This window comes from Haliaeetus albicilla, chromosome 23 (assembly GCF_947461875.1).
Source record: "Haliaeetus albicilla chromosome 23, bHalAlb1.1, whole genome shotgun sequence".
Lineage (NCBI taxonomy): Eukaryota > Metazoa > Chordata > Aves > Accipitriformes > Accipitridae > Haliaeetus > Haliaeetus albicilla.
In genome coordinates, this window is record NC_091505.1 from 5,334,726 (window position 1) to 5,357,577 (window position 22,852).

Below are 22,852 nucleotides of genomic sequence, written 5' to 3' on the forward strand. Positions count from 1 at the left end.
GTCCTCACTTCTAAGTAGATATAATACAGGATTTTTTTCAAGTAGTAACTCATTACAGTTTAGGGTTCTTGAAGAAATTGGCTGTTACAAATTTTAGTTGTCATTCACCTTGAGGAACTGGCTATAAAATATTATCATCTTATAGTAAAGTTAGCAGTATAGTAAATAGTCATATTGGTAAACCATAAACTTTCTTTTCATATTTATATGTGTCAATAATTGTTTCCTTTATGTATGGATGGATAAAATTTTGACAACTTTGCTAATTGCTCTTTTTTTCTGCCCGAAATATATTTTCATTGACTAATGCTTCGTTAAATGAACTCATTTTCCATGGTAATAGGCATGATAACAGCATAGTAAAATAGTTAATTTTCAGCTCTTCACTGATACTGAGTCTTAGCTTTTATTTAGTCGAAATATCTAAATACATACTGAGAGTTAAGTGCTTTTGTCCTCTTCTGAAAAGAATAGCTGCTCGTTGGAGATTGAGACGCCTTTTGCATACAGAGACTTTCCTAGTTGAGTACTTCAGTATCAACTAATTGGGGGCCTAACTCAACACATTGGTAAACGTATTAATATCTTTGATTCAACTAGAGCGCACATTACCTGATTTAGGTGATGCCACTGAACAGTTAGGTATTTCCAGCGATGTTTTCTGGGTGTTTGTGTTCGACTTCGAAGGCTGTTTCAGCTGGGCGTGGTGTAACCTGGGTGAAGGTGCAGGATGACGTCTGCTTCAGGAGCCCCGACACTTCAGCCTGCCTGTCGGTATGAACGTGCCTGCGTTCCCCTGCCTACTCTGCACCATCTCCCCTCTCTTCCAGTCGGCTCCTCTCAAAGAAGCTCAAGCTGATGTGGCTTGTGCCTGCCTAGTTCCTGCTCTGGGTGGCAGGAGAGATCCTCCGGGCCGCTGGCTGCCCCCTCTGTCTTGAGGTGACCCTCGTGCCTGGTCCTGGAGCTAAACGAGGCCATTCACGGGTTTGGAAACCGTGAGTAGCGCACCGTAGGATTTCAAATACGTGGATTAGTATTTTCATTCGGTATGTTGTACCCCGGCACAAAAGAGGCTATCTCTCGTCTGGTCTTCCCTCCCGCCCTGCAGCCCGTGTGAGGCCACCATGGGTTACGCAGGTCTCCGGCTGGGGGCCGTAAACCCTCCTCGGAGGGACGCGTCGCTCCCCTCTGCGGAGTCTGCCTGAGCTCTGGGCACTGCGCTGGGCCGGGCCTGGAGCTTGGTACCGAGCTGTGCCGCTGCATGCTGAACTGGGCTTACGAGGCTGGAAGACGGAGAAGAGACAAGAAGTTGCAAGTCGTGACTGTAACCTGCTTTAAATATTGGTTGGTATTTGGTTAGAAGGGTGGTCAAGTCCCTGTGAGGAGCAGGAAGATGCACAGGTAATGTGCGATGCACTTAATAAAAACGTGGCTCTTGGTTGAGAGGAAGCCTTTGCTTCCAGGCCTTATTTCAAATCCTGCTGGGTCAGTTGACATTATGGATATTTTCATGAGGAGGCTCCTTAGAAACCTGTCCAAATTAACAGATTGGATGTCTTGGCGCAATTCCCCGTTATTGTGCAAACGCTGCTCTTGCAGCAGGCTCTTCTTCTGACGTTTGAAACGCAGAGGGAAAAGGTTGAATCTTGGAAATAGTTGCCCGTGCCAGGTTGGGGTGAGAGGTGGGCTGGGAAACTCTGTGTGTGATTAACTGGAGGCTGATGGCTAAATCTATCCATTTTTATTGGCAGTAAACTGAAATTTAAAGTAAAGCCACTGTAATTTGCTGCCGAGTGAGTGGAGTTACCACTGAAGGCACTGGAGCTGTGCCTGTGCCTCGGGACAGAGCGTAGCTTGTGAAGGCAGCGTACGGCTCGTCTGCTCTCTGGCTTTCCACATTTACAGGGCTCTCGTGCTTTTTACCCATTCAGACCCCAGGTGTTGTCGGTGGATCTGAGAGGAGGAAACCTGAGGATGGAGCTGCTGCCTTCAAGAGTGGACGAGGCTGGTGGTGTGGCAGCGCTGAGGTGCTCTCTGCAATTGCGTAGATTTTTTTGTCTTGATGGGGCTGTAGTCCAGCTGTCTCCTCAGAGTTTGCCAGTCCTTACCAAACTACCTGCAAAGCGCTTGGCTGGCTGGCTGGATACTTACCCCACGAGAGGGGATTTGAATAGGTGTTCCTGTCCAAAAATTGCATTGTGTTCAACTTAAAAGGCCTCTCTCAAAGTTTAAACTAAGTTATTGGCTGATGTGGCACTCGGTGCAATACTCGGAGCAGCTCAGAGCCAGCCTGCAAGAACTGCGCTGTGATTCACGTGTATTCAGTTGCTGCTTGAAGGCAGGTGCCTCTGCACGACAAAAAGTGGCATCGCTTTGTGCCACAGGATTTTGCTTTGGTGACTTAAAATTATGTTGCTGGAGTTTTAAATAAATAAATAAATACTACCCTTTCAGAACAAAATTTCAGCAGTACATTATAGCTTCTGTAGGAACATATCTCTGAAATAATTTTACTTATTTACGTTACAAAGTGATTTTAGTACGTACTGAAATTCACCTTTCCGCGATTCACGTTGCTAGAATGCACATGTGGAAGAGGTACAAGAAATTTCTTTTGCTTAAACATCAGCCCTGGAGAATCAACATTTTATTTCCATATTCAAAAAGAAATTTAATTTTAGCTTTTTGTGATGCTCATTGATAATTAACTGCTCTGTGCACTGCATCTTACTATTCTATGGGCCTGAAGATTTTTCTGTTGGAAACAAAAGGGAAATTGATTTCAACAAATTCAGTTGTTGCCTTCTTATTAGGTTCCGGTACTCAATGTAAATTAATGTTTTGAATTTATGTCATCGATCAATAGGTGCAACTATTGATTTGGGATGTATGAGGTAAAAAGTGAATAAATAAGTTTTTTGTCTTTGTTTTTATAACATGAAAACATGTCAAAGTTTATTGAGCTGCAAGTTACTTTGTAGTGAACCTGAGGCAGAATCAGAAACACAAGAATAATGTTAGTCTATTTATTTCTTGGATGCTGATAGATTTTTCTTAAAATGCTGACTGACAGGTAATTTTAGAAGTTTATTTAGAAAGCTGGGGTGTAAGGGTTTGCTGTCTGATCACAGGTCCTGATGCCCATTCCAGCTTCTGTGGGACTGGTTGAGAAGTGGGAAGTTACCTTGTGTACATTCCTTTTAATTGTGGTTTTGTGCCTTTTGTGTAAATTTGCTCAATTACAGGTGCTGGTAGAGCCATGACCATGCTGTGCTGATTCAGTAGTTCAGGGCCGATTTCAGGCTCTCGCTCACCTTATGGACAATGATATCTCGACTTGATATTGGCTGAAGGAGATGACTATTTCCACAATCCCTTAAAATGCCATAGCTGTGAGACTGGGAAAGTCAAGTAGTGGTGGAGACTGTTTAAGGTAAGCTATTGACCTCACTCTGAAGTGCAGATACCTTTCTTCTGATGGTGTTGGAGAGCAGCCAACTGCCCATCAGAAGTATGAGGGTATCCTTACCATCACCTGGAGCCCCTACCAGGTGGAGGGAATGACCCTCATATGCCAACAGGTGAGCATTGCTATTTCTTTCCATGGATCCTTACAAATAGTGGCTTGATGGTTGAGTAAGAAATGGGCCAAAACCAACTGAAAAACAGAACATGGTTGCATAATTATTTTTTCTGATATTAAAAGCACCAAGTCCTGTCCACTGTGGCAGAGCTTGTTCTCTTTTGATAGTGTTTCATTTAAATAATAGAGCTGGTTTGAATTGGAAAGACAGGTATAATGGTTTTATGAGGAGACTGAATCTCTGGCAGGAGGTAGAACACAGACATCGATTTCATTGCTGTAAGGTGGTTTATGGCATTCAGTGCATTGATAATTATTTTCCTACTGCAGAGCTACCTCCAACTCAAATGGTCTTTATGTATTGACCAATTGCCACGATGCTTAAAAATAACAATGTTAATTCTAATTTTCTGATAATACGTGTACTAAAGGTGTCTACTAAGGACTCTCTACAGTCAGACGTTGCCTAAAGCAGGGTGTTGCTGACTCTATTTTCATACTGATCCCCATAGTTCTGCATCAGATGCTTTGCCGCATGTTGCCCACCATTTCATTTTTACTGTTTGTAGAGCCCTATGAGCATTTGTGTACTTCGTGTGCAAAGTAAGAATTGTTTGAGGCTTACCTTAATCTTAGGTGCAGAGGCAGAAAACAGGGATTGTGGGCAATAATTCACTGTTAACAGGAGCACAATGCTACTGAGTTACAGTAGGTGAAAAAAAATAAATTGGTAAATAGCATCTTCTGCATGGCTATTTTCTGAGATAGAAAACTCTTTGGAAAATTATGTATGGTGGTATTCAAGTGGCTTAAAGTCCACCTGATCTACTTAATATTTACCTTTAGCTTGCTCTGTGTATCTGCCTTTTGAATATTGTACGTAGACTGACTGCATCACTCTTCAGAAATCAGCATCTTCTCTGCACAAAGGGCTCAATTCACTGTTGAATGTAGCCTGTCTTAACATAGTCAGAAAGTCATCATCAGTGGAGGAAAGTAAAAGTAATACAGAGCTAATGACACCTATTAACACACCACATAGAAATTAGTCCTATCTTTTACCTGGATTGCAGTTAACCATTGCACTCTTAAGTTATTCCAAGAGTTTTGAGTGGTATCCCTTGCTCAAAACTAGATGTTTGTGGTCTGGACTAGATGAAGCAATGTGAGACATCTGTCGTTCAGAGCCTGCCTGTGTGTACCAAGGTGCAGGAGAGCTGAGGAGGGAGGCTGCTTTGTAATTAGTACAGCAGGATGAGTTTGTTTTGAAGTACAGCTTTGCTAGGACTGTGTTAGTGGATTACGTACCTGTTTTTTCTGTGTTGTTTTTGGATGAAGAAAGGTGCCTACAACCTGAGATCAGCGCATTGCCAGCTTGTCTACATACATAATTTATTTTTGATTTAAAGAGCTTTGAGACCTTCATTTGAGGGTTGCTGTAGAAATTATTGTTCTCATTGGGAATTAGCTATAGTAATAAAACTTGAGAAAATGCAGTATTTTTACTGCTTACATGGATTTGGGCTGCTGCTTTTAAAAATATAGGAAAAAAAAAAAAACCAAGGAGAAGAGTTGATTGAGGACATAGTACACTTGATCAAATGGAGGCAGAGCCCAGCTGGCAGGAAACCTATTAAAATAAAAGACAAAATAAGACAGTCAGTTTTGTCAGGTGGGGACCACATTCCTGTTGGAGATCAGAGGATTCACATCAATCACAGCAGCCATAACTGCAGGTTGTATGTAGTAGGGCCTGTGCAAAGACTGTCGTTTGTGTCTCTATCTTACATAGACAGAAATAGAAACAGGTATCTTGTCAAAGAGTCAGTGGTATCAGAAGAAAAAGTGTATGTGAATTGATCTATAAAAGCTTGGTAGATGTTCCACCTGTTGAAGCAAAGTTGAGCAGGTATCTCTAAGGTTTGCTATATTTTCCAAATGGAAAAATGAAAACATCCTCTTCCAGTTTACTAGTCACCCAACAGTCATCAAAAGAAAAAGACCACTCTTAACTTTTCTTGTATGTTATTGTTTTTTTTCTGCAGTTTGACTGCAGTGAAACTATGACATTTATCTGTTCACCCAGAGCCATTTGGTGTTCTTTCCAAAGGGACTGTTGGCCTTCTCTAGGAGGCTTTCAGTACTACTTGACCTCCTTCATCTCCTTCACTGTACTGTTTTGTGGCTGGGACTGTCTTTTGTTCCTTCTGTGTGGTGTCTACTGCCCTTGGCCAGGATGTGGACTGGTTCCTTGACCCTATTTCAGAAAGCCCCAAGAGCTAAACAACTCTTCTGTATGGCAAGCACTGCTCTTCTAGCAGACGTGTTCTGTCCATCATCTCTATTTGTTGAACACAGAGTTTTGTACTCTGGGTACCGCTTCTACCTCAACATTTTTTTTGCTGTCAAAAGCAGAAATGCTGATTAAAATTAAGCAGAGTTTGTCAAGGGGCTTCATAGGTGTTCCCAGGATGCCTTTCTTTTGCATATTCATATGACTCACGCTATGCAAAGAAGCTAATGTTTATGCCTCTGTAGCTCTTTGATATGTGTGTTTTGCAGAATCTCCTCTGCCGACCCACAGAAACTGAATTATTGTAGCCTACAGCACAAAGCTGTGGCTTTCTAATTTCAAACAATAGCTGCCATGGGGCAGTGTCGTGGTTTAACCCCAGCCAGCAACGAAGTACCACACAGCCGCTCACTCCCCTGCTCCCCCCTGCTAGTGGGATGGGGGAGAGAAGCGGGGAAAAAAAAGGTAAAACTTGTGGGTTGAGATAATGACAGTTTAATAGAACAGAAAGGAAGAAAATAAGAATGATGATAATAATAATAAAATGACAGTAATAATAATAAAAGAATTGGAATATACAAACCAAGTGATGTGCAATGCAATTGTTCACTACTTGCTGACCAATGCCCAGTTAGTTCCCGAGCAGTGATCTGCTACCCGCCTCCCCTGGCCAAGTCCCCCAGTTTACATACTGGGCATGACATCATGTGATATGGAATACCCCCTTGGCCAGTTTGGGTCGGCTGTCCTGGCTGTGTCCTGTGCCAACTTCTTGTGCCCCTCCAGCCTTCTTGCTGGCTGGGCATGAGAAGCTGAAAAATCCTTGATTTAGTCTAAACACCACTTAGCAACAATGGAAAACATCAGTGTGTTATCAACATTCTTCTCATACTGAACCAAAAACATAACACTATACCAGCTACTAGAAAGAAAATTAACTCTATCCCCACTGAAACCAGGACAGGCAGTCAGATTTCTGGTTGAATTGTCTATGCTGTGCAAAAAAGCAGGTGCCACTTCTGCTCCTCAGTAGTAATGGCTGGCAATCATTTCTTGTTGATTTTATCAGAATGAAATAAAAATCAATGTTTTGGAATTAAAGTGATTCTTAAAACCCCAGAACCCCTGGGGAAGTCCTTGGCCACGGTGGCAAGTCTTTATTATCCTATTGCTGCCAGTGGTGGTTTCATGCAGTCTCCTGCCACTGGAGCTACTCCTGACTGACTGGAGAGTATTGAGCAGAACTCGACAGCGAACCCAAGATTTAATTTTACTTTTAAATATGACACAGCCCAGCCTAATTTGCCTATGCTCACTGCTGATGGACTTGTACCTAATTTCCCTGAAAGTGTGGATACAGACAGATACCAAGAGTGGATTGGACTTTGTTCTTTCCAATAGTTCCTTTGATCAAATTCAGCAGAATTTCTCTGGTGGTGGCTGTAGAGAATTGAGCTTGTTGTGTCTAGATACTGTCTCAAGACTGATGTAGAACTGATAGTTCCTTTTCCAAGTGTGAGGTCTCACATACACCTGAGTTGGGTGAAAACACACAGAAACAACAGAGAACATCTGTGTTCACATGCAATAGACTTGTGCGGTCATGGCAACGGCAAGAAACTTGGTAAGACTGGAATCAGTGTAATTGCAGCTTGCTGGAGTGCTTGCAAGGTCCCCGGTTGTGCCTGCAGGATTTGTACGGTCTTTGTGCCCAGGCAAGGCTGGCGAGCAGCAGCACGGTCCTCTGAACAGCAGCGGAGGACTGCGCACTGGGACGCTGCCACGCGTTTCTAGCTCTCCTCCGTGACCGCAGCAAGCTCCTCCCTTTGCAGACTCTCTGCTCTTTCTCTCCTCTGCTGGTCTGTTTATGCTGTGTATTTCCTTTAGGGTTAGGATGGATACTTATCTCTGTGTTACAGTAGCACTAAGTGAAGTGGGCTACATCTTGGCCAGAGTCTCTAGGTGCTGCTGTAATATTAATAAGAACCGTGTAATAAGATTCAGTGTTTACAGTTCTTTCTAATTCACGCCTGTTCTGAGTAGTTCACAGTATCGGGGCCTTAGCTACATATAAAAATAAGTAATTGATTTGCTTCCCATTGAATAAATGACATGCCAGCGGAATGATTAATGAATAAGAAATCACGAGCGTCACTGGCACACAAATGGGAATCATCGTTCCCTTAAATTTTTTTTCTAGTTGGGTTTAACTTTCCATTGGGAATTACAGTTTCACTAATTTAACAAAACTGCCCCATAAATAACTCATCATTTTTTATAAATGTCAGTTAAAGAAATCTGTATTGAAGTACTGAGAAATGACACTTGTAGAAGAAACACTGCTGCAAATAATGGGAAAATTGCAGATGTATTTTATACCTCTTCTGAAAATCAAAAGGTCTCATAAATACAGTCTGTAAAAATGTCTGTGGAAGAGTTAACATAACTGTACAAGCAATAAGCCTGACCTTTCAGTGTAATTTGTTTTAGATTTGCTCAATCCTTTTTTATTAAAACTAGCACATCTGAAGCAGAATTAAATCCTATTATACCGGCTCTGTGATTGTATCAATTTTTCTCTGCCATGGCACACTTTATTAAAAATTACTTTGTTTCATATTGGCTAATGCAATCAGGGGAGTAAATGAGGTTTTGTGGTCTTTGGTAAAGAAAGAAGCATGTGGTTTCTATCCTTGATAGCAGTGTGAATTACCATGAAGCACAGCTGAGTTTCAGCCCTACAAAAATCAGTTCAGGTATTTCCTCTGGGGTGGTAAGGCACAGATCGCCATCCTGTCCCAGTGTCTGCACTGGTCCATGGACTGGGTTACACAGGGGCAGCTGCATTACATGCTTGTGCCTTCTTGTTAGCAAAAATATTCCTATGAACTAGATACCAAATCCTTAGAGAAGCTATTTATATCAGATGGGGAGCCTTGAAATGAAAAATTTACTTCTCAGTTCCATGTGGCAGGTTCACCATACATCTCAACCTCACAAAACCAAAGACGTGATTAAGTCAGGCTAAAATTGCCCAGAGTGTTGTATCTCAGTTACTCCGCTTGAGGTCATTCCCATAGGCTGGAACTTAAGCCTATTACTCAACTTCAAATCCAAGTAAACTAACTTTTCACTGGTTATGCAGGAGTTAAAAGCAGTGCATATGTCTATAAAGTCTTAGATTCTGTAGCGTCCCTATTATGAATCTGGGATTGATGAGAAGAGTTGGTTTAGGTCTGGCAACACTGGTACTTGCACCAGCATCAGTGCCCCAGGACCACCGTGGCAGTGCCAGCCGTGCACTGATACAGAAGAGGCTGCACAGGGATGAAGATTAGCCCACTCCGAACATCCCCAGCACAGGTGTTTTCCTGATCTACTAGGCTTGATTTGATGTGCTATCAAGACTTCTGGACTCTCTTCGCTATTAGTTCTGTGATAGTAAAAGGATTACTCTAAAGAAAGAAATTGTTAGGCAATGGAGCTTTTCTGTGACTGGAAAATACATGCAGTTAATGAAGAGGGAAAGCCCCCAGTGTATCTGCCCCTTAAAGGGAGTCGCTTAAAGCTGAACGTAGGTCTGAAGCACTTGGCATAACGCGGGGCACAGACGTGACCTCGTTGAAGATTCCTGTCTGTTTTTTATGGGGCTTTGTGTGGCTGCTATGGCTGTTTGGAGGTCCATCAGTTCCCAGAAATGCAGAGCTGGCAGTCGGGTGTCCTCGTTAGTGCTGTGGATGTGTACGGGAGGGATCAGCTGCGCTGTTCACATTCATAGCAGGTTTGCAGTTCTCTTTTGCACCTATCCTGAGCACGATACCTCTGAGATACGAGCTATGTTCTTGCACCTTTTGACAGCCAAGGAAATTGAGGTTTTATGGGTTTATAGCCATTCAAATGTCAAGTGGGACAAGGAATGCAGAGTTTTGGAGTGCTGCGTTGAGCCTCCTGGCAGCCCAGAAGCTCTCCAAAAGCTCTTGCTCTCTAGCTCTTTGCTCAGGATCATCTGGTGATATTTCTATGTATGTTGGGCTTTCTTCCTCTTTTCCCACTATCTTGCTGGCTTGTGTTTGTTTCTGCCTCCCACATAGTTCTGTGTTCCAATGCAAAATCACCAGTTACCACCAGTGGAGCCTTCTGTTTAGTATTTCTACTCCCTAAACTGACTTGGATACACCTTTGTTCTGAACAAGGATATGTGCTCGTAGGTACCCCCTGCTTGTGTTTCATCCGTCTCTCTTACTGGAGCCTGTTTTTCATGCTGACTGTTGGTGTTTGCTCTAGAAGCCGGTAGTTACTGAAGTGCTGGTGTATTTGCTGCCCTTGTGTGGATTTTACCTGGTTGTTTTTCCCTCTCAATTTCTTGCAGTGCAGAGTTAGGTTGGATTGCGAGAAGGGGATTTACGTGGAACCAAGTATTTTTTCAGGTTTAAAGCCTGTCCAGTGCTTTTTAACTGACCAAGATCTACAGCGCTTTGGAGTATTTATGGCTTCTACTTAATGGGCTGTTTACAATTTCAGTACCAGCCCCAATAGCCTTGCTGAGCATATTTCCATGCTTATGACACGTTTACAGTGAATAATAAGAACAGATACATTTTGTGTGTACAGGTTAATGCCCCCAGATCAGGTGCTATAAATTGTTATGGATGAGTAGCTGGGGCAAAACCCTTTTCCCCATCTGCTGTTTGTTTTATATAGCATTATGGCAAGATCTGGCAAACATGTGAGTTCATTTTTTTGCTTCCTCTGCTCGTTGCAGGCAAAGTGCAATGTTGCCTTTCTCTTCCCCTCTCCCATGTCGAGTGCATAGACCGGGGTAAGAGGTATGGCTGGAGCTATCCTGAAAGGATGCATTTTGTAGGAGAGCATTTTGTGGAGCAGCTCTTGGTTCTTTGAGGATGACATTGGTATCTGCAGCTTACGTTTAGGAGGCCCCAAAGCTGGGAGCATGCAGCAGCCTCTCTGGACTCCCTCTCCAGAGTCTTCCCTTCCCTGCAGAGCACCGCATTCAGCACGGCTGTTCTCGGTATCTGGCTGCAGTACTTTTACTAGTGCTGTGATTTTGCTCAGATCCTCAGAGCAGCCGTCGTGAGAGCAGTAGTCTTATTCCTAAGACAAAGTGTCTCGAGTCCTGGCCTTAAAAACAGTTTTCCAACTTGGAAAATCTCAAGTAGCCTTCTGCCTTTAAAATACAGTAAGTATGTTATCTCACAGGAGTAAGAGTAACTTAATATGCGTATCAGGTACAGAATGAGGCTTCTGGGCAGTGTTACTGGTGGTGTGGGACTACATAAAGGAAAAACGGCTTATCGCTTATTTCCATCTGCCCACAGCTGACCTTTCCAGGTGCAATGTGTTTCGTCTGGTGCATCTGGAAATGCTCCAAAACTGCAGTCTCTTAGGCTTTGGGACTGTTCGTATTTCTTTGGAGATAGCCAAATATCTGCAAATAGGAAAAAAGGAGAAACTTTTAGAGGGAAATGGCCTATTCGCCACTGAATCGGATCTTAGTTTTTAAAGTGCTGTTGGGTTATAAATGCTGCCTTGAACATTGACTTAGAACAAATTTAGTTCTGGTGACAAGCAATGAGCTGATAAGCCCTGTTGCCATGAAATCATCTGTTTTGTTTCTGACCAACTGTATTACAGCCAGCTCAAGAGCCAACTTTCCTTTATGGAAAGGAAACTCTCGGGAAGCGTTAGGGTTTGTGGCTCACTATACTTGCCCAGTCCTTGGCCCCACCACAAAGACACTCAGTGGTGTTACTTGGCGTGAAGGCACAACCACAAAACTCATTTCACATGGACCGTTGAACAACCATTAGACATTAAAAAATTTTCAGTCCTTACCCCCAGACGGAATTTGAACCCGTGACCTGGAGGTGAAATGTACTGCTGCAATCCTCTGGAGCCTGCAGAGTGTTTGTGTTCCTCCTGCAGAGCACTTTTTCTGTATCAAAGAGCAAATTAATCTATTGCTGAGACTAATCCTGTTTGTCTCAGAAGTAAACACAATTTTCAAAGGTAGTGTGACTATTTGAGACTATTTTTACGTTCTGAGTTTCAAATGTCATAAAAAATTTTTTTACATCTATTTGGTTATGCTTTTCTCTATGAAAAGTCAAGTGAGTACATTTGACCTAGATGAATTTTATATGAGTAAAAAGGTGGACAACAGTAATTCCCTCTGATAATGTAGGAAACTTTTTTTTTTCTAATTTAGAGGTGGAGCAGACAGTAAACAGTTATGCCCATAAATGCCGCACACCTCTTTACATTTTTGAAGTTTCTGGTAGTTATGCCAGCAGGTGGACCCAACAGTCATCCCAATCACTGTGGGCTTTGCTGCTTCTTCAGAATCTAGTATCCTCTTTCAGGTTAGGCCAGGGAAGACTGGAGAGGTGGAACAAGAAGAGGCAGCTGCAAAACTGCAAAAGTCTTTTTATTATGCCAAAAAGCCTGACATTTTCCAGCTTTTTTGAACTGCTGGCACTCCAGTAAGGTAAGTGTAGACGTATCAGTTTATTACATCAGTAGATTTGGTCTTATACTGGTAAGACTCCACAAGCGATCTGCTTGGACACCTTGTCTGGTACAGGGTCTGTGGCTGAGGAACCTGATCTTGTGAACACTGCCCAGTTTCAGCGCACTTTTCTGAGTGGAATATTAGACGGCGGCTCACAGCTAAGGGAGCCCATCTTCTGATGTCTCTGGGCAACATAGGATAGAGAAGCTGTTTGTATTCCTGTAGTTTATATCAAATGCCAGTGACGACATGTGCATAAAAGTCATTAGTTAAATACTCAGGTGTCAATGCTCTGGCAGAAGATAGCCAAGGGAATTATCTGTATGCAAAAGGACAATTTAAGTTGAGAGCATCTACAGGGATAATCAATGCCAAATCTACCATTACCATTGATTTAGGCATAATTAGTTTGGATGAAGACAAAAGACTGTCATCAAAAATAATAAATTGAAGCATAGCAGCTAATTTAACAGGCAGAAGCCTCCATCAAAGAAGTTTGAGGAAGGTGTTTTGATCCTTCTGCACTGATTATGTGACTTGATGGGTTGGCTCTGGCTGGTCTGCACTGCAGTTGGGCACAGACACTGTGCTACAAGAAGACTATCCTGACTCTTCCAGGACAGCATTAACCAGCTTGTGCGTTGTGTTATATTTGGAGAGCTCTGCACTGAAACAACCTTTCTGACCTGTCACTATGTTAGGGATTTCATGTGTTTCCTTTACAACTCATTTTAAAATCAGCTTTGGTTTTTGGATCTGCTGCTAGTTTTTAAAGTCTCATATAGCCGTGCCCTGTTCTGAGCTTTTGTAACTGGATCAGATTGGTAAGTGGTTTGGAACCCTTTCCCCTTACCCCATGGACCAGGCTTTCTTTGAACTCTGTTCCCCACTTGCCCTGCAGCTTGTTTGTCATCTGTAAAGTGGAGCCCCATGTAGTCATGTAGTCCCCTAATTCCCTGGAGAACGTGTGAGGCAGGTCCAGGTTCACAGATGACAGCCACAGTGAAATCCCAGACTTTATTCTTTCTCGTGCTATAGCAGCTTATGTATTTATAACAGAGATCTCCAGTTCGTAACTTCCACGTTAACCACAGTGCTGATTATCCCACTAACGTTTTGTTAAATATCTGGTTTGGTACCCCACTGTCGCTGGCTCTGTAGGGTGCCAAGCAACCTTACAGCTGGCAAATCAGTGCCTGCTCTCTTATTTTTGGGGTGGGGGTAAAATCACCATGGATAAAGTGTAGGAGGGTTGACTGTGTTTATCAGGACTTTGTTTTTCAGGAGCTCCGATGTGGTGAGGAAGGCGCAGCCTTTGCACGTACCACCTCCCTGATGAGATGGCTGCGGTGAATTGATGCCGCTTGCGCAGCGGCATGTCATTCCCATCCGCCTCCTGACGGACACTGCTGCAAACTGTGAGCAGTCCGGGGAAGCAACATAAAGGAGTCACACCTGTGTAAAATTTGTGTGCATGATGTGTGTTTGCAGGGGAGGAAGGAACTAATAATATGCTGGAAAACTGGGGGGGACGAAAAGGAATTTGAGAATCAGAGGGAAGCAGCAGTTGAAAACGAATCTGTTCCAAGGTGAGTGTGATCTTGCACTCTAACCATCTTCACTCTGCTTGGGGCTGTGGTTTTACCTGAATTTACCAGCATTTTCCATATTTTTCCACAATGAGTTGCTGACCCTGCACTTGATAGCAAACATAGTAAGCAAATGGCCCACTGCCTTCTGCTGAGCTGTATCAGCTTTCCCGTGTTGAAGGCCAGCCCCTGTGCTCTGATTTTGGTCAGTTCAGGGGACTTGGGAGGTTCAGGAGCCCCACTCTAGGGGCAGATCCAGCATTCGAGCAACAACAGAGAAATGTGGATCACCCACACAGTGCATCCCATTTTCACCATCAGCCTATAAACGTGTCAGATGAGTAACAGTGTATTGAAAAAGCGTCCTTGAGTACACTGGCAGGATGACTTTCTGCTAGAGTCCTCTGGGAACAGCACAGTGGGCTGCCAAAACCGACACAGGCACTGTGGAAAATGGTAAACGGGGATGGAAAGTTGCCAGAGGCATGAGAGCACTATCCAACTGGACAGCCTCAGCTCTCCAGAGAATCTCGCTCTGTGCATGAATGGAAGCAAGTAGTTTCCACCCTTTCTAGTGAGGTTATTTCTTCACATAATGGAAGGTCACCAGCTGATTTCTGGCTGATCAGCAGAACTGCTTCCAGGCTGCATAAATTTAATGTGGCCTTTTATTCTTCTGTGTGGCTACTTCTTCCAAGGGGCACCTCTTTATTGCTGGAGAATACCATGGAGACGACACTCCTCCAAGCAAAGGGGAGGAGGAATACATGCATAGATAACCTGCCTGGGATTTAGATAGCAAGGGACCAGAGAAGGTTGTTTAGAGTCTGGCCTAGTAAATTAATTTAATCTCTATAAACTCTTGATCAGGAGCTGGTTCCTCAGACACCAAGTATCTGTGTAATTCACTGGTACCAGGATGGATTTATGCTGATAGAGGAGCTGGCTCATACATAGTTCCTTTTTAATTTCCATTTTGCTGTTTTTCCATTTCTGGGAAATGAATTAAGCAGAACTAAGGCCACTTAGGGAAAGTGTCTGTATGAGGCTGGAGGAAAATCTAGCTGGACAAATCTGCTAGTTCACATTCATAGCCGTACTGAATTTGAATTGAGTCTTTCAAATGTCTTTGTTTAAAGAAGCTGTGGTGGTAGGCTGGAGGAGCGGGGCAGAGGGAAACTGGCTTTGTCCCCTCTGCTGGCATCCCCTTTGTACTGTGCATGTGGCCGCAACCAGGCACTGGATGGTAGTGCTGGATTTCCTGAGAAATCTTCTGTCTTCGGAGTGAAAAGGGAATAAGGGGTTAATGCTGTCCTCACACATGAGTCAAGGTTTTCTAAATCAGTATTAAAAGAGGACCAGTCTGGCTGTGAGGGGAAGAGACAACACATGAGTGTGAATTTGCATCGCCAGGTCTGGAAGGCATTTTGATTTCTGGCGAGACTGAAGCGCTCTGAGGAAGGCTGTGCACAGTGCTGCTGCTCTGCCTTTTCCTTATGTATTGCAGCTGGGCCCATGTTCCGATTAACGCCATTACTTCTGAAGGGAACAAAGAGTTAAAGATTGAAAAAGCAAAGATTCTAGGAAAGGCAAACAATGTGGTTTATAATAAGAAAGTATAAATTAAGTAAGGAGAAGAAAATAGCATGTTGAAAACAGATTAGTAAGGAGCGTGCCCGTGGATGCCTGGATAGCTTTACCAACTAGTCAATTAGAGCCAATTATCATCCTTAAACTCCTAGCACCATGTTTAGTATGCTTGGAGTGTGTCCAATTTAGCTTGCACTGTTTCATAGGTTTACAATTTTCTCTCTGTGTCTGAAATGATCTAGCTGGAGACACCAGGAAAGTGCCAAGCATTAAGTATATAACAATTGTAATTCTTTTGACTGAAACCTGATTTGATTCAGTTGAAAATGACTTTAGTGTATTGGATTTACGGTTCATTTAACAAGTGCTGTAGATGTCAATACATTAGTGTAAACCTGATGCAGGTAGTAATTTGGTTTCTAATGAGGTTCCCCAGCAGTATCCAACTATGAAAAATGGGACATTCTTCAGTGAAGCACAAAGTGCACCTGGCTGATCGCAGATGTTGTCTGAGGCCCTGCCGCTTAACTTCCTGGGAGCGGGGTGGCGTTACGCCTTGCAATGGGCTTTAAAAATGCCTCGAACTGATACAAAGTTAGAAGTACAGATTGGGAAGAATAAAAGATTGCTCTTTAGAAGTTTTGTTTTAATTATAGATTTAAATTACAACTTTATCTCTTATAGTCTTAATTGTGCAGTTGTTGCAGATGCAAGATTTCAGGCAGATTTAATGGAACTGCAGCAGCTGAGATCAAGAGAAACCTTTTATTTTTATGGGGCTGCGTGATCAGACCTTCTCCTTACCTCCCCACTGTCTTCAAAGTGTTTCACTGAATGATCTTTCTGGTGAAGGATCGGTTTTATTGTATACTCGTGGGCTGTGATGGAAACAGGAGCAGTGCAGAGCGGCCAGGACAGAGAAGGCAGTGATGTCCCGCTGTCCCTGGACCCACCTCTTCCCTCTGGACGTGAGACAAGTTCCAGAAAAGCAGCTGTGGAAGACACAAGCGAGGGGGGATGCGAGACTGGGTGGAGGACAATATGGTCTAGAGGACAAAGTGCTCATATGGGCATTTGCTTCGCCAGAGGAGTAAGATGCTGTTTTGGAGAGGCGCTTGCCCGTGACGTGTTTGTTTTCTTAGGCTTTAGCTCTGGCCCTGGGGTGCCTGCGGCTGTGGGGTCCCTCCTTGGGCACCAGTGCTTGGCCTTGCCGCCGTGCCCAGGGAGTTTGCAGAGACGCGGGGCTCCACGCCAGCACCCTTCCAAGTCTTTGTCCCCTTTCAAGGCCGTGTGTGTGGCCGACAGCGTGTCAGGTCCCACAATAGCTCTTGGTGGCCCTTTCCCTGTGGGAAAGGCCCTTCCAGGCTGCCGGGCAGCCCAGAGGGCCACTGCTCTTCAGCGCAGCTTATGTGCTCACAAAGTATTTTTAAATTTTTCTATGCTGCAGCCCAGCAGGTAGCTTTTGTTTCAGCATTAAGCTGATTTCCACAGGTTGAGACGTTACTGATCAATATGAGGGTATATGAGAGCCTGACCCCAGCAGACTGCGTTGGTATGATTAAGGGTACAGAAGATATGTTCAATCCTACATAAAGCAGCCTTTTGCTGTCTCTTGATTCACTTCATGTCTCAGCTGGAAATACAACTTCTTTCTCTCCTCTATACTTCTTAATTTCCTTCCTTTGCTGTTATTTAGCAGCTAAGTGCTGTGTGCTGCAGTAGATAATGGAAGAAGCTGTTCAGAATGAAATGGCGTGGCATTTTATGCCCTTTTGTAAACTATATAAAATAAAGATGAACTTCTCTGCTTGTTCCAGACAAGGCACACCTTGCTGTGGGGTGTTGGCTCTCGTATTTTCCACTGGAACATGGCTGACTCCAGACAGCAGTGATTAGGAGTGCTTTTCCCAGCCTGTGTGTAGAGGTCAGCAGCTGTGGGGCTGCTTGCCCGCAGTCACCTTTAAAAGTGTCTTTTTGGGGTTTATCCTCTCCAGAGGAAGGACAAACATAATAAACTGAATTCACTTACTGCACAGAGGTGACTCTGAGGTAATGTGAGTGCTCAGTGCTGCAGTCTCTGTAAAGATGCTGCAGTCTGCAAATGGTGCTGTAGATGGGAGCCCTTAAGAAAATTATTCCAAAGTAGCTTTTAAATCAAATGATCAAATTCTGGGTAGACTTTTTTCTTCAGAATTTAAGTGACTAAAATTTCAGTAAGCTTAGTTTTCCCTTGGAAATTAATAAACCTCAATTGAATTAAGGGTACTTTAGTTCTGAGGGAGAGCGTCCACACAAGGACTTAATGCAGTTTAACCAAGCCTTTGAATTTGTGGTTTTAGACCAGATTAGCCTCCTGAAGTGTGCCCAGGTCTAGGCAAGTCCCTAGTTTTGTGTTCCTCTGCTTCAGAGAGACTTTATCTTCTCCACCGTGGCACTGACTCGGAGGGTGGCAGACAATAGCTGCGCCGTACTTCTCTGCAGTAGACTGTCACTTGAGCTCCGCTTTTAGGTTTGCTGGGGAGAGTAAGATGCTGGACAACATGTTTTAAGCAATTGTTCAGTCTTAAATATAGAATACACAAAAGCGCAGAACTGCTTTGACAGGGTATTAAATATTAAGTTTAACATATCAGAACTACTTAACACACTTAGCTGCTATGAAATAGTGTACATATTTATAGATCTCCCAAGTCAGCTGAAGCCAACAGTCTGTTTTCACTCTGGCATCTCAGTTGAACAATTGCGCTATCTAGGTCTACTTCCAAACAGATCAATTAAAAGCTCCTGCAAAAGTTACTGGGAGATAATCATTATTATAGGGAGGGGGATGCACCATATAATAATTCCTATGCAAATTTCTGTCCCTGTGCCTAATGCCATTAACAGCTACTAGTGACATTTGATGCCAGAATGTGATTCATTTCAGTTAAGAAGTTCTGTCTATGTCCGCATTCATTTGGGATTTATTGTTCTAGCTGGTGGAAACGACTGTAAACTGCTAGAAGGGATTTCTCACTCTGTTGTGTTTGTCCTGAGCCAGGAGAAGGTACGGGCCAGGTTCTGACTTGCAGTGTTCTGGTGTGAATGCAGGTCATCTGTTGGTCATGGTACCGCAGAAGACTAAAATTCAGCTGTTGGTGGGCAGGACTTTGCTAGTGAATTTTACAAATTCTTCTGTGTTCACTTTGGAATAACTTCTGTTCCTAACAAATGTTTTATTGCCTTTCCTTCAAAAGGTGGCTTAGAATTCTGGGGTTTTTTTTAAATGCTTTTTTTATTATTATTTTTTTATTTACAATCTTTGGAAATAATAGACAAATTCTAACAACTGTACTTGATTGCTTTTCCTATGGCACCCTGATGCAATGCAGAGAGGACTTGTGCAGTTCTCTGCACTCTCTTTTCTCCAGGAACAAATTCTTCTCGGAATTTACAGGCAGGTTGTGTATGTTAGTTTTATTATCTCATTTTGTATATTCCTGTTTAATGAATCCAGATGTAGTTAATAGTATGGGCTTACCTAACTGTTAAACTAAAATAGGAAAACCTTACCTGTTGGAGGTTCAAAAGGTAGAGTTCACATCTTAGCACCTCTCTCAGCTCACCACTCCTGCCTGGGATGGAAGGAACCGCAGCCCTGCAGCAGCAGACTGCTGGCCTGCCTGAGTAATGCTTTCCTTCAGGATTTGCAGCAGACAGCAGCTTTCTGCCATCGCTGTGTGGCATTGGTATGGCCACCAGGTAACAGTACCACCTGCACAGTGTTTTGTAGCAGCCAGGACCTCTGCCTCTGGTGATTTTGTGTCCTCATGCCTTTTTTCTAGGTCTGAGCTTGCAGTACTGTGAAGTTAGGACAGAGCAGAAGTACCAGTGCGGTCATCTCCTAATGGTCCAAAATCAAGAGAGAGGTCAAACCAGTCACAGACTTACAATGCATAAATTCAGGTGAAGTTATTTTTCTTGTCTTCATCTTTCTGCTTTTGTAATTCCTGTTTTCTAGGCTTTTAGGAAGCTACAAATGAGGTGAATTTTTTGGTCAATCTGCTTTAATGACAGTGTGGGTCTGACACAACCTCAGGTTTCCGAGCACTGGAAATTTGGAATAAAGAGCCTTGTTTTTCATATCTGAGAGCTGGGAATACTGCTTCTTTCCTCCTGCTCCCTTTTATCATGCAGCTTGACAGAAATATTTTGTTTGTTATTTAAAAAAATGTATTTGTTAAAAGTTAATATTTTTTTTCTTGTAAGACTCATCCATCCTGGTATTACATTAGCAATTCTACTTTGTTCTTCTGTGAAGCAAGTTTCAGTTTACAGGTACATCTGCTTTTCATTCCATGGCTTAAAGAAAGTCATCAGGAAAATCTTAAAACCTACTTAATGAAGCCTTTTAAATGCTCATCCTGCACTTTTGAGTGAAGTGCAATTTATATTTCATAAAAGTAGAAGCTGAGCTGCAAGCTGTAAGTAATTATCGTATAATTAAATGTCTACTATGAAAGAAATGAAAACTCAGGCTTCTTGGGAGGCTTCTGCGACTCGTTTATGCAGTCACAAATTAAATTACATTTCTTTACCTTATGAATGTTCTGGAGGTACATTAACCCGGTTTGGAGATGCACCTCTGAGACTGCTAAGCTGCTTTGAAAGGGGAAGGAAGTTGATCAAATCAGTAATTCCATGGGCCAGGAAGAAGAGCACGTAAATATCTGTGATGGGTTCTGCAAATGTGACTATGCTTTTCTTGTCCGGAAACATTTGCAGCTAATAATGAAGAAATCAACCCCTATGTGAGCAGTAGCTTAAGCGAACTGCTGTGCTATTAGGTTACTAACTGGTGCTCGGGTTTCAGTGCACATGGTCTTTCTCTTCAGGAGAGAAGAGTATTGTCAGTTTGTTGAGAGTGGGATGGGGGATGTTGGATATCAGGAAATCTGGACAGACATCCAGATTTCCAACTCTTCATGTATTTAGACTTCCTACATGTTTAGTTAAAATCCTCTTCCACTACCCAAGGAGGGCAGTGAATTAATAGGCGGTGCATCTGCTGGGGCTTGCAAGGAGGAACCTCAGCCCTGGATGTGAACACTTCCTTTCATGTCACAGGGGACTAACTCTACTTCTGTTAATAATTATTCAAATGATGGCATTGAATGAAGAAAATTTCATGGCAAGAAAGGAGATGAAGTAGTAGTATATCAACATGTGCACTTTGTATTCTTGCTGCTCATGTTGTTGGCATTTTAGGGCTGGCGGGATATACCTGGTTCAGTTTTACCTGAATGTGGGAAAAGCTGAATTATTTAAAGACAGGAAGCCCTGTCTTGGAGCTGTTCTAATTTAAGGAGCTGCTGCAATAACAGTCTGTTATGGCATTATGCAAATGACGAATGAAATATTTTCATGTGCTGATGGAATTAAAGCACAGTTTCTGTATGACTTAGCTTAAAGAACAGGAAAAGTGAATGTTTTGTCATATTTTTGCAGTGTATTGAGCTTGCATGAAACTTTACTACAAAAAGGACAGTTTTAGTCATGGCTCTCTGAGAAGTTCCAGTACTGTGCTGCTGAAGGGGCTTCTCTTAAGTCAAGTGTTACTAGACCACAAGAGCATCATTTTTGTCTCCTCAGATGAAGATGAAACTCCTGGTGCCCCCAGTGTACAGTACAGTGATAGTTAAAAGTCTCAATTCACAACTGTATACAGTGGGGTGATGACAATGTAATGGTATCCTTTATGGCACGTCAAGGGGACATATAATCGGTGTTGGCTTTTCTTTTCCCTCTCACTTTTTTCCTAAGGTTAACTACTTAACCTTGACTTCAGGCTGTATTTTTTTCCTCATTACATTTCTCCATTATACATTATTTGGTTTGGTTACAGTCACTAGACTTTAACTGCTCTGACATATTAATTTTTAAGGGCATAAATGACTTCATTAAAATAATGTCCTTCAGATAAGTGTACTTGGCACTGTGATTGGAAGTGGACAAAAAGAAATATGAAGCATCAGCTCCTCTACATTAGTAATATATTATGGGAACCAAAAACAGTACAACATGTATTTAAAAAGCTTCCCAGTTAACTTTTAGAAGTTCAGTCTGTAGCCTACATCCTTGAATCGCTTATGTTCAATCATTTGTACAACTGTCAGGATTTTCTTTTGTAATGTGCTTTTAGTCAAAGCTTTGTTTTATGTTTGGAGTCTTCCTTCATTTGTATGCTACACTGGTTTCTTAGTATCCCTGCTTATTCTGTGTTATTTCTTTGCAATAAATACCAGCTTGTTATGAATCTGAAACAAAGAGGAGCACTGGCTGTTGGATCCTGATATGAAATGTTTATTGGAAGTATATTATAGTTCGAGTAGGTGATTGGGAACTGCAGCTGCTCTCCTGTTCCACTTCTAGACTCCGTTCTTCTCTGTCTCTAGCACAGAGCAAGCCATGTTAAATATATTCTGCTAAAAGGTGGACGTGGTCTCAGCTGGTGTATTGTGCTAAGAGGAGTGGGGACGGCAGGTAACTACTCCAAACGAAGCGTTATTCTTTCTGTAATGGTCCTGCTATACCCCTTGCCAAGAAGTGTACTGTAAATACCAGTGCATCTTACGGCAAACCTTTCAAGTAAGATAATGGGGTGACAAGTGCAGTAGTTACAGTGGCTTGAAACTTCCGTCCAGATCTCTTAAGTTTTCCTTTCTGGTTTCCTTTCTGCCAGACCCTTCTCTTCCCCCCGTGCTGTCTGTGAGTGCTCCCAGAGCCCCGATGTCACCTCGCCTGCAGCTGGAGGGGGATGGCATAAGGCTGCCTTGCGGACTCCCCGCTCAGCCGAGACTCCTGTGGCATCTCGTCAGCTTGTTTCGAGGTGACCTGAATTGAACACGGTATTTCAGATATGTACTAGTGCAACTGAAAGCTTTTAGCTGAGTGATGATTTCTGCTTACCCTTCTCCAGGGCTGTCCTTAGCTCTTGGAAGGGCTTTTAGCTTTCTTCATTAATCAGCAAGTTCGTAGAAGTAAAATGCTTTGAGATTGTAACTGGTCCAATGGGCCTATGGACGGGTGCGTGCTGGAGGGCACGTCCTAAAATCCAGTGTTACCAAGCAGTATTTTTGCCTCGTGCTGGCAGCTGAGGAGGGCCGGAGCTGAAATTACAGCCTATTTGCCTTGTCTCCCCCGGAGCCTCACAGCATGTTCGATGAACGTAGCTGGCTGCTTTGGGGTGATGAGGCCGTGGCCACTTCCTTCATTTCTTCAAGAGTAGC

General features: G+C 43.0%; 1 long non-coding RNA gene across 4 annotated transcripts in view; it reads left to right on the forward strand.

Annotated features, from left to right (window-relative positions):
- The window catches only part of LOC104322675 (uncharacterized), a 29,777-nt gene that overhangs the window by 1,234 nt on the left and 5,691 nt on the right, over window positions 1–22,852 (forward strand). Inside the window, exons 2-7 of one of the 4 annotated variants that reach the window (XR_011329463.1) lie at window positions 688–995; window positions 1,932–2,027; window positions 3,246–3,433; window positions 13,897–13,994; window positions 19,409–20,313; window positions 22,306–22,471. This is a non-coding gene — a long non-coding RNA (uncharacterized lncRNA). Of the gene's footprint in view, window positions 1–687; window positions 996–1,931; window positions 3,434–13,896; window positions 13,995–19,408; window positions 20,314–22,305; window positions 22,472–22,852 lie in introns of all 4 variants that reach the window. The other 3 variants (XR_011329462.1, XR_011329465.1, XR_011329464.1) reach the window with 3 other exon arrangements.